Source organism: Eumetopias jubatus, unplaced genomic scaffold, assembly GCF_037043125.1.
Source record: "Eumetopias jubatus isolate StellerSeaLion01/CBP00866 unplaced genomic scaffold, mEumJub1_p1.0 scaffold_1, whole genome shotgun sequence".
In the NCBI taxonomy this organism is placed as follows: domain Eukaryota; kingdom Metazoa; phylum Chordata; class Mammalia; order Carnivora; family Otariidae; genus Eumetopias; species Eumetopias jubatus.
Window position 1 is genome coordinate 191,658,266 of NW_028274807.1, and position 10,997 is coordinate 191,669,262.

Genomic DNA, 10,997 nt, shown 5'->3' on the forward strand with positions numbered 1-10,997 from the left:
AGTTTATAAACATATTGGTGCCTGGGTTGCACCCCCAAAGAGTCTGATTTGATTAGTCTCAAATGCAATCTGGGCACTGGAAATTTTTAAAACCTCCCCTGGCAGTTCTAATGTGCCATAATGCTTGAGAACCACTGCTAGGGATCAGAATCCAACATGATGAGAGGGCAGAAGATTTGCCTGATGGCAGATGTATCAGAGGGGAAGAGTGGATTAGTTTCCACTTTCAAGAACTTGATTTCTACCTTTCTAATCAAATGTGTACTGAATATCATATCTGAAACTGATTATTACAGATGGATCCTGAAAAAATAGTTTGATTCACTATGAAAATACATCTTAAGATAATCTGGTATCAGTTTTGGGAGTCACTCATTTTGTTTCATATAATTTGGGATGCAACTTGCAAGTGACTTTAAGTCTTCAGTCTCTAAATTATTATTTAGTTATAGAACCCAGGTATTGAGAATTATGGAAAAACAACAGTCAGCTAATACGTGGCATTAGATCAATGATTTAGCTTCCCTGGCGATTATAACTTCTCTCTCCAATTAATTTAATTTAATTTTATATTAAAGGAAAATACTGGCATATGCAAAAAACATAGGCACTTTTGCATAATAATTTGCCCAATTGTGTTTCTCCATATTTTTAGATTAGCTTCATTTAAATCAGTCATTTCAACCACATCTTGATTTTTTTTGAAATGCAAACTGTGTTTAATAACCAAGAATAGTGCAATCACAGATTGTACAACCTGAAGGACAATTAATTAAAAGAACTAATTTTAAAGTTGCCCTTTGGCTTTAATTAAAGATCTAGTGGATGAAAGTTTCTGGACTGTTTGGGGGGAGAAAAAGACTTGAATGACAGCAAGTACAGTACTAAAACCAGCTTTCATCCAGGTTGCCCCCATGACTCTCAATCTTCAAACACAATGGCCAGAATAATGACTAGAAATCACCTATCCACATAAGGTTGTATTACAGGATTTCTGTTTCATTCATCATTCCTTTTGCACTCCAGAAAAGTTGGTCATGAAGAGAATTCAAGCAAATCCTATCTTTTCTTTTTCTCCCATTATAATAGTTGAGGTAGAATCATCTAATTGGGCCTAGAAAGGCCAATCAAGATTTTTTTTTTAAGATTTTATTGATTTATTCATGAAAGACACACACACACACACACACAGAGAGGCAGAGGGAGAAGCAGGCTCCCAAGGAGCAGGGAGCCCGACGCGGGACTCGATCCCAGGACCCTGGGATCATGACCTGAGCCGAAGGCAGACGCTTAACCATCTGAGCCACCCAGGCACCCAAGATTATTTTTTTAAACTCAGATTTTATAATGGAGAAAAGTGAGATTCAGATTAGGAAGTTAATTGTCCAAAGGCACTCAGCTGCAGAAGGGAGAATGGAATCCATGACTCCTCACTTCCAACCCAGCTCTGTTCCCACCTGAGGGAATTAAGGTGAGGATTCAAATGACAGAGTCAGGTGGACATCACAGACACTATATAGTGGTCGCCTGAGGACACTAGGGCCCCGCCAGAAGGTTGCGCTCTCTGGCTCCTTCTCTTTTGCTCTGTGCAGATTCTTTCTTCCCTCCATTGTCAGCCTTTATGCCTCAAAGATCAGCATTCCCAAAGTGTGTTTCAAAAAACAAATGCCATTCAAGGTTAATAAACTTTATGAGGTTGGGGAAGAAGTCCATGGTCAAACCGTGTTGCATTAATACTGGAGAAGCAGAAATGGTCATTTGTCTTAACTGGAAAAGTTCTCAATGGCTTTAATAAATTAACATGCAGAGGGAATGTCTAAGAAGAAGCGGAATATATAGCATTTCTCAAATTTCTTTGTCCTCAGAACCCTTTTGCAATAGAACATCTCAAGGGGTTTATCCACTCACAGAACCTCCTTTGAGAAATGCTGCAGAAGATCACCTTCCACCTCTCCAGATCTGCAAGCCCTGACCTCCACCACAACTCCCAGAAATGTGTCTTCCCAAATTGGGGGGTTGGTTGGGAGAGTGTGTATGTGTTGTTTGGTGATGGCTGTGGGTGTTTTGCTTTTTGTTTTGTTTTGCCCAGATATTTCATAGATCCCTGACCACACTATAGGATTTTCATCTAAAACAAGATATGCTGATGCCTAAACTTTCCTTAAGCCAGAAACTTTGGTCACCTAAGATGAAGAAATTTTTCTTTCTCATGTTTTAAATTATACAAACTTATAACCGCAGGTAATACAGTTAACTTATGACAAAGGATAAATCTAAGCTAAAGTCCATTCATCATGAATACTGGAGCTTTGTATCTTAATGAATATTTTGGTTCTGGTTTGGGTGGTTTTAATATAATTTAAAATCACATTAAGTCAAAATAATTTAACTTAAAAGAATTAACCAATAAACATGGGCCACAGATAACACTAATTTTTACTGATGACATATTCTTCTGTAGTTAATCACCTGTAACCCTGGGAAGCATTACAGAAGTGAAGTGTGGGAAATGGTATTGATCAGTTTTCATCAGCCCAACTTATCATTGTCAATGTTGGTGCTGAACCTGGCAAGATGTAAGCATATAAACTCGCTCCTAGTAGTACTAAGTATTGCCAATATTTCAACCTGTAGATCAGGGGAAATTATCTCTAATTTGCTGTAAAGGATATTTCCAAAGGCATGGTGGTGGGAGGGAGGGTGTCCCTAGGACCTTAATAATTGAGATAAGCCCAATCATCTAGGCGTATTTGGCTTAGGATCCAGGAGGGGAAATCACTCTTTGTTTATTTCTGATAATATGCCATTCTGAAATATAATTTTTATTAATGATGGAGTTTTAATAATCCATAAATAAATCATGAGATGGGATTAAAATCATTTCCAGTTTTGCTTTGCAGCTTCCTAAACGCAAGGTTATCTTAATTAAAGAAAATCAATCAAAATTCCACTCTCTGTTTTCCTACAACATGCAAAAGTGCTTCATTCATTTCAACCCCTGGAAACTTATAAACCTTTTAGCCAAGTCAATTGAAAAGAGCTCTCCTTTTCCTTTAAAACCTTTTAGCTGGTCAAAGAAATTGATAGCCTCTTATTGTGGGCTGATTCTAGTAAGCAAAATATCTTTTAACCCTTAATTCTTGTCTTCTCTTTGACTTTTGATATCTAAATATTTCTAAAATTCATCTAGGTGCTTAGGTCTACACAATATACCTAAAATACCTTTCAATTCACTTATTTCAAAAGGTTTTAATTCTTTTAGTTCAGGTACTTTTCAAGAACATCTGTTATTATCAAAAGAAATTTGATTTAAGAAAAAAAAGCATGGCTTCTTTTGTTAGCTAAACATAAGGATCTATGGATGCTTCAAAGTCCAGATAAACAGAAAAAGAATTCATTCCAGAGATTCCTGTTATAATAGGCTCTGATCAGTAAATGCATTTCCCAGTCAATGTCCATAGCCTTAACGCAAAAAGGATAGCACTGTTAGCATTTGTCTTATAATTTCTGAAATTCCTTTCTGTGGACTGCCAATTGTCACTTTCAGTGTAATCTGAAAACTCAACTGTCTGCATATTGCATCATCTTGGAAGTGTAAACACTGCTGCTACCAGGGTCCAGCCCCAGGGATTCCTATCTTCTGGCCTCAGTTGTGCCCTGGGCATGGCAGTGTTTCAGAGAAGCCAAGGCTGAGACCCTCTGGCCTAACCCATTTTCATTGCTTGCTTCTAACTTCTCCTCTTTCCTTCCTGTGGTGCCAGATTGAACAGTTTGAAGATTCCAAAGGGCATATGGTGTCAGTGACATTCAATGGTTCCAATCAACAAACTAACCATCATTTGATGGATTTCATCTGCAGGCAATCCAATACTGTTCTAACAACTTGCTTTAGCCTCATGTGGTTGATGACCACTAGAATGGAAAATATGGCTTGTTTTGTTTGGTTTTGCTCTCTTCACTCTGTCTAGTGTACATTTCAAGTTAAACCACTCATTCTCTTTCCTGGCTTGGATTATATTTTATGTTCATGAACATATCTGTGTTCCAGCTTCCAAACCAACAAAGGAAGAACATCAGGTAACTGTGTGGAAGGGATTGGAGCCCCTGTCTTAGGCTATTGAAATCAGTACGTGTGTTCATGTGCCTGAGTGTGTATTTTTTAACTACAATCCATCAGTTCACAAAACCATTCGTGAATTGGTATCATTAAGTTAAATACTGTTAAGAAGTTTTGGAGTCTTTCCATTTATAGTAGCTCTTAGTGAGTCAGATGTATTTTTCTTTCATATAAAAATAGCATTTTTCCCCAATCTGAGCAGAGATGTTGAGCAAGGGCTTTCAATTTTCCTGTGTATATGGCATACTTCTAAATATGAGACTACAGGAGAGGCCCTGGGAATTTAAAAACGTGCTTAAATCACTCCCTCAAGAGTCGTAAGTCTTTTGTAAAGTCTATTTTGCACGCAGTCTTGAATGGGAGGTATTTTGTGCTATGAAGGAATTAAGGCGATTGCGGAATAGCGGAATAATAAGTGCAGGGCAGAGAGGGAGAGAAGGGGGAAGGACAGTAGGAGCGGAGGTCAAGAAACCAGAAAGCCTTCCTCCAGAGTCAGAGGGCACTTGGAGGACCACAGGCCCCTTACCCAAGGGTCTTTGCAGAACGTAAATGGGGTGAAACTGTAGGTTAGTTTTTTGGGATTGTTTGTTTGTTTTAATCTGGGGACAATTCAACCCCCACATTCGGGCAAACATAGAGACATACAAGATACAGATAAATGAGGTACCTATGAAAGAGCACTTAGTACAAAGTGAGCACTCAGTAAACGTTTGCCGTTGTGATTATTATGCATGCCTGGGCCTAGTGAACAATGGGCTGTCAGATTTGGACCTCTGGTGATATACATGGCTGTGGCATTATGCCTAACAGTATGAATGGTACATATTTACTTTTATGTATGTAAGCTAGAATTTCTGTATGTTGCTAGAAGACTAGGCTAAAAAATGTTTTGTCAGGGCCCCTGGGTGGCTCAGTCAATTAAGCGTCTGGCCTTCGGCTCAGGTCATGATCTCAGAGTTCTGGGATCCTGCTCAGTGGGAGTCTGTTTCTCCCTCTCCCTCTCTGCCTCTCCCCCTGCTCACGTTCTCTCTCTCACTCTCAAATAAATAAATAAAATCTTTTTAAAAAATTTTTGTCAGGACTCTGAAAGAAAAGGACCATCAGCCTCATGCAATAAGCCATAAAGAAAACTAACTAAGAATTGGGGGAAAGTGATTAGAGATTCAACACCTGGAACTCTGTACCTGTAGTTGAAAAATGGACACTCCAGAAATTCTTCAAAGCTGTACTTATTCAATAGCTGTGACAACTTGGGTCTGACCCATATAGAAATAATTGATTCCACTATGAATTTTCAGAGTCATCCTCCTTCCTTCCTTCCAAATCAACAGCTCCTTTTCAAACAAAGACTTCAGGAATGATCGATTCCAAGCCAAGCAGGTCATGTATGTTAAAGGTTTTTCCTTCTATTCTTCATGGTGTGGTGTAGATTATTCCAAGCAGTCTTTCTGGCTCATCTCATTTTACCTGTTAACACACATTTTATCTTAGGGCATATGAAAAGTATTTGAAATAATTAAACTATATTTGTTTAAACAGAGTCTGTAATCTACATTTTGTATCATTTCAGTCTGGCTTTCTTCTCCATAGGATAAATTAATGAGGTTTTTCTAATATTTGGGTAAATTCTGTGAAGAAGTTACAGAAATCATTGGTTCCAGCTTTGCATTCCATTGCTTTTCAGAAGGTCAGCTATCATCTACAAATGTCTCTCCTCACATTTCTGTCTAGAACTTCAACACAAGCTATAGACCCAGAACAGCCTACCAAAAAGATATCAATGTCTTCAATACCCAGTTTCCCAACCTTTTTGGCGGCGTTTGCTGCCTTCCCTGATGGAGGAGAGAGAGAGAAGTTCACAAGCCCTCCCCCCACCGTGGTTGCTTTCCCTACGGCTTTCATGCCACGTCGGGTGTTAGAAACCTGTTAGGGAGAGAAGCTGTTTTTCTCCTGTCTTTACTCTCCTGCTAATTCCAGCACCATCAGGTTTTATTTCCATTTCCAACACCGAGTGTAAGAGCGAAAGAAAGAAAGAAAGAAAGAAAGAAAGAAAGAAAGAAAGAAAGAAGAAAGAAAGAAAGAAAGAAAGAAAGAAAGAAAGAAAGAAAGAAAGAAAGAAAGAAAGAAAAAGAAAGGAAAAAAGAGGAAAGAAAGAAAGAAAGAAGAAAGAAAAGAAAGAAAGAAAGAAAGAAAGAAAGAAAGAAAGAAAGAAAGAAAGAAAGAAAGAAGAAAGAAAGAAAGAAAGAAAGAAAGAAAATAGGTACCCATCAGCCTTTAAAACAGTGTGTACAGTAAATTTCTCTTAATGCTTTCTGGAAGTTATAATTTCATCCACCTGAAGTGATAAAGGGCATTTAAAGCTTCCCTTGATTCATCCTAGACCACCTGAGGCTCTGGTGTCACTTGCGTGTGTGTGACCTTGTGGTCACATTCCAGAACGATCTACATCTTTATCATAACAAGTACCACTTCAGGTTTATATGCAAAACTCAATGGTTTTTAAAATGCATTCTTACAGTATTTTTATAGCATTTCTCCCAACCTGAATTTGACAAATACCATCAGATTACACATCAAAGGGAAAATTATCCATTGTTTTCATTTAACCTAAGGTTTCATTAGGGTAGGCTTTGGACTATGACCCCGTTCAGTCTTTATTCTAGCCCAGAAATTCCATTATCACAATGACTTCCTTGGCAACTGCCCTCATCATCTATATTGTCATCACTACAATGATTTACTGAGCTCTCACTGTGTTCCCAAGCATTTCATTTAATACTCATAACAATACTCTTTGAAATAGACATTAGCCCACTTTACAAATTAGGAAACTGAGGCACAGACAGGTTCAGGTGCTCTCCAGAGTGAGTCTGCGGGATCTCTCAGGCTGACTGAGGTCGCATGTCATGACGCAGCTGCAGGCAGCACTGTTGACCAGCGGTCAGTCTTGAGGTGGCTGGAATCTCTATTGCTCATGAAAAGAGGGAAGTTGCTCATCTTGACCCCTTGCTTCCTGCTTAGGTGCTATCTCCATGGTTGCAGCTTGAGAAATATTTTTCCTATTTATCTGTTGCATTTTATACTTTAAAAATTAGAGTCTATGTTAAAAAAATTTTTTTTCTAAGTCTGTGAAAAATTTGCTATATATACACCTAAATACATTTGAACATTATTGATAGTTTTGTAGAGTAGGAGCATTCCTCCCTATTATCTACCCGTTTTGTAAAGGAAAATGTTAGACAAGGCATGCAGTGGCACTTCAAAAATCTGCTTCTCCACAAGGCATTCTTCTAATTCTTCTCATCCCCCTGGTGTTTCTATAGTAACCTGGCACCCTCAGCTACCACCTTTCTGTTGGCACTAAAAGATCATTTATAGTCAGTCCTCCACTTTTTCTGAAATGTGCCCTTCAATTCATAACACAACAGATAGTGTGTAAGTTTAACAGGACCTGAAGCATTTCTTATCTTGAGTTAAACTCACATGTTCAGAGGAGTGAAAATATCAGGAAATGTGGTGTTGTAGGATTCAGCTTTCAGCTTCGCAACTAATAAAAAGAACCAAGCTGGGAACTGGGGAGTCAACCTAGGGCCCTTCATGCCTGTTATCTTCTCCTACTTCCTTCATGATGAAAACTATAACTGACCAGGGATACAGTAGCATTCAAGAAAGGAAAGTTTCAGAAACTTATCTTTTCTAAAGTCAGTGTTTGGGGTTTGTTTGTTTGTTTGTTTGTTTCCTAGAAAGCTTCTAGCTCTTCCTTCTCCAGAACCGGATTGACAAACCTTTTCTGACACATCAATAATCAAATCAAGTCTATATTCAGGGCCTGTCATGGCAGAAACAGAAGAGCCCCACCGAGCCGGGCTTCATGATCACAAAGGCATTTGCATCATCTCCAAGTGGCGTTAGACGCACATTCTCAGGGACACTCCACAGCTTCCAGCAAAGAAAGGGGTCATCCCTCATCTTCAAAAATGAACTCACATTACTGAACCACCTCAGTTGTAGTGTATGATGAATTACTTTTTAAAAAATAAACTTTATTTTATGAAAATCTCAACTCCATTGCATTTGTATTGGGGAAGGTTGAAAGAGTTAATATATCAAATGTAAACACTCAAACTTCACCAAACCTGCTCCATTCATAATCTTTCTCCAGCCATAGTCTCCTCTGGCTCAACCAATGACGACTCCATCCTTCCGGTTGCTGAGACCAGAAGACCTGGAAGCAACCTTGCTTCCCCCCTTTCTCTCACACTCCGCTTTCAGACCATCAGGAATCCCACAGGCTTTATCCCCAATGTATCCAGAATCCAACTACTTCTCACCATGCTCGCCACTATCACCCCGGACCAATACCATTGTCCTCTCTCACTGGTCTGCCTGCTTTAACCATTGCACCAGAACCCCACCACCAATTTATTTTCAACATGGCAGCCAGAGTGAACCCTTAAAAATATGACCTATCAGGTCACTCATCGGCTCGAAACCTTCCAGGGAATTTTATTTCTAATAATGGTGAACAAGTTTGGTATAGACCAATCTTCCCAATGGGAACCACTGAAGAACCTCATAAAAAAAATTTTTTTTATCTTATTCAGTTCGGGCTGCCATCCCATAATACCATAGAATGGGTGATTAGAACAACAAGTAGCACTTACTTCTCAAAGCTCTAGATGCTAGGGAGGCTAAGATCAGGACACCAGGAGATGCAGTGTCTGTTGGGAGCTCTCTTCCTGGTTTGCAGGCAACCATCTTTCTGTACCCTCACACGGCAGAGAAAGACCACTGACCTCTCCAGCCCCTTACAAGTGTACCAATCTCATCATAAGGGCTTTAATCCCATGACCTCATCCCCTCTAAATGCCCCACCTCCAATATCATCCCACTGGGGATTAAGGCTTCAACACGTGGATTTGGGGAAGCCACAAACATTTAGCCCATAGCAACAAACAAAATAAAATCAGTGATATATAAACAGGAATAAACCCAACATCATGATGAAGTCAGATTTACTCTAAGAATGTGAGTTTGGCGGGCGCCTGGGTGGCTCAGTTGGTTAAGCGACTGCCTCCGGCTCAGGTCATGATCCTGGAGTCCTGGGATCGAGTCCCGCATCGGGCTCCCTGCTCGGCAGGGAGTCTGCTTCTCCCTCTGACCCTCTGCCCTCTCGTGCTCTCTGTCTCTCTCATTCTCTCTCTCTCAAATAAATAAATAAATAAATCTTAAAAAAAAAAAAGAATGTGAGTTTGGCTTAACATTAAAAAACTGATCAATTTAATTCAGTATATTAACAAGAAAAAAGTATATAATCACGGTGATGCAAAAAATGCATTTGATAAAATTCAACATTCATTCATGATAAAATCTCTTAGAAACTAGGAATAGAAGAGAATTTCCACAATCTGATAGATGGTATCTACAAAACAAACAAAAAAGAGCAAAAGTGTTAGTGTTGAAACATAGATTTCCCCTTGATACTGCGACTGTTACAAGAATGCCCACTATTACCACTTCTATGCAACATTGTCCTGGCAGTCTGAACCAGTGCAATCGGCAAGAAAAAGAAATAAAAGCCATGTCAATTGGAAAGGAAGACACAACACTGTCATTATGCAGATGACACTGTTCTTTTCATAGAAAACCCAAGGAATCTACAGATAAATTACTAAAATTAACAAATTTATCTACAGTGCCTTATTTTATCTACAGATAAATTATTAAAAATTGAGAGAATTAATTACTACTCTTGTTGGATATAAAATCAATACATAAAAATCAATTGTTTTCCTATGTAATGGACACAAAAAAAGTGGAAAACTAAATATAAAATATACTACTATTTATAGGACACCAAAAAATATCAAATACCTAAGAATAAATCTAATAGAAAATGTGAAAGTTCTCTACACCAAAAATGATAAATATTTATTGGTGTTAATTTAAAAACTACATTAGTTATCTCTTAATGCATAACAAATTTCCCTAAAACTTGGTTGCTTAAAACAAGATTAGGGACGCCTGGGTGGCTCAGATGGTTAAGTATCTGCCTCCCACTCAGGTCGTGATCCCAGGGTCCTGGGATCAAACCCTGCTTTGGGTTCCTGGCTCAGCAGGGAGCCTGTGCCTCTGTCTCCCTCTGCCTCTCCCCCTGCTCATGCCCTCTCTCTCTCTCTCTCTCTCTGTATCTCTGTGTCTCAAATGAATAAATTTTTAAAAATCTTAAAAAAAAAAGATGTAACATTATCTCCCACAATTTCTATCGGTCAGAAATTCAGGAGTGGCTTAGCCCTAAACAGTTCAGGCTGGGGTGCTCTCATGAAATTGCAGTCAAGATTTCATCTCAGGCTGGCGCCCTGGGTGGTGCAATTGTTGAGCATCCCACCCTTGGTTTCTGCCCAGGTTGTGATCTCAGGGTCATGAAGTCTAGCCCTATCTCGGGCTCCATGCTCAGTAGGGAGTCTGCTTGGGATTCTCTCTCTCCTTCTCTCTCTGCCCCTCACCCCTGCTCATGTGCATGGGCACACTCTCTCCCTCCCTCCCTCTCTCTCTTTTTCTCTCTCTCAAATAAATAAATCTTAAAAAAAAAAAAAGATTTCATCTCAGGCTGCAGTCGTCTGAAGGCTGATGAGCCTCTCTACATGGCTGCTTAGGTGACCTTGGAACAGTGAAGTTGGCTCACCCCAGAGAAATGATACAAAAAGCCAAGGTAGACCCACTATGCCTTTTATGACCTAGCCTCAGATGTCCCACACCATCATTCTGCCATACTCTATTGGTCACACAAACCAACTCTGAGTCAGTGTGGGTGGAGACTACACAAGGGTGTAAATTTCAGGAAGCGGGGAGTCATCTTTGAGGCTGGATACAACAAAGA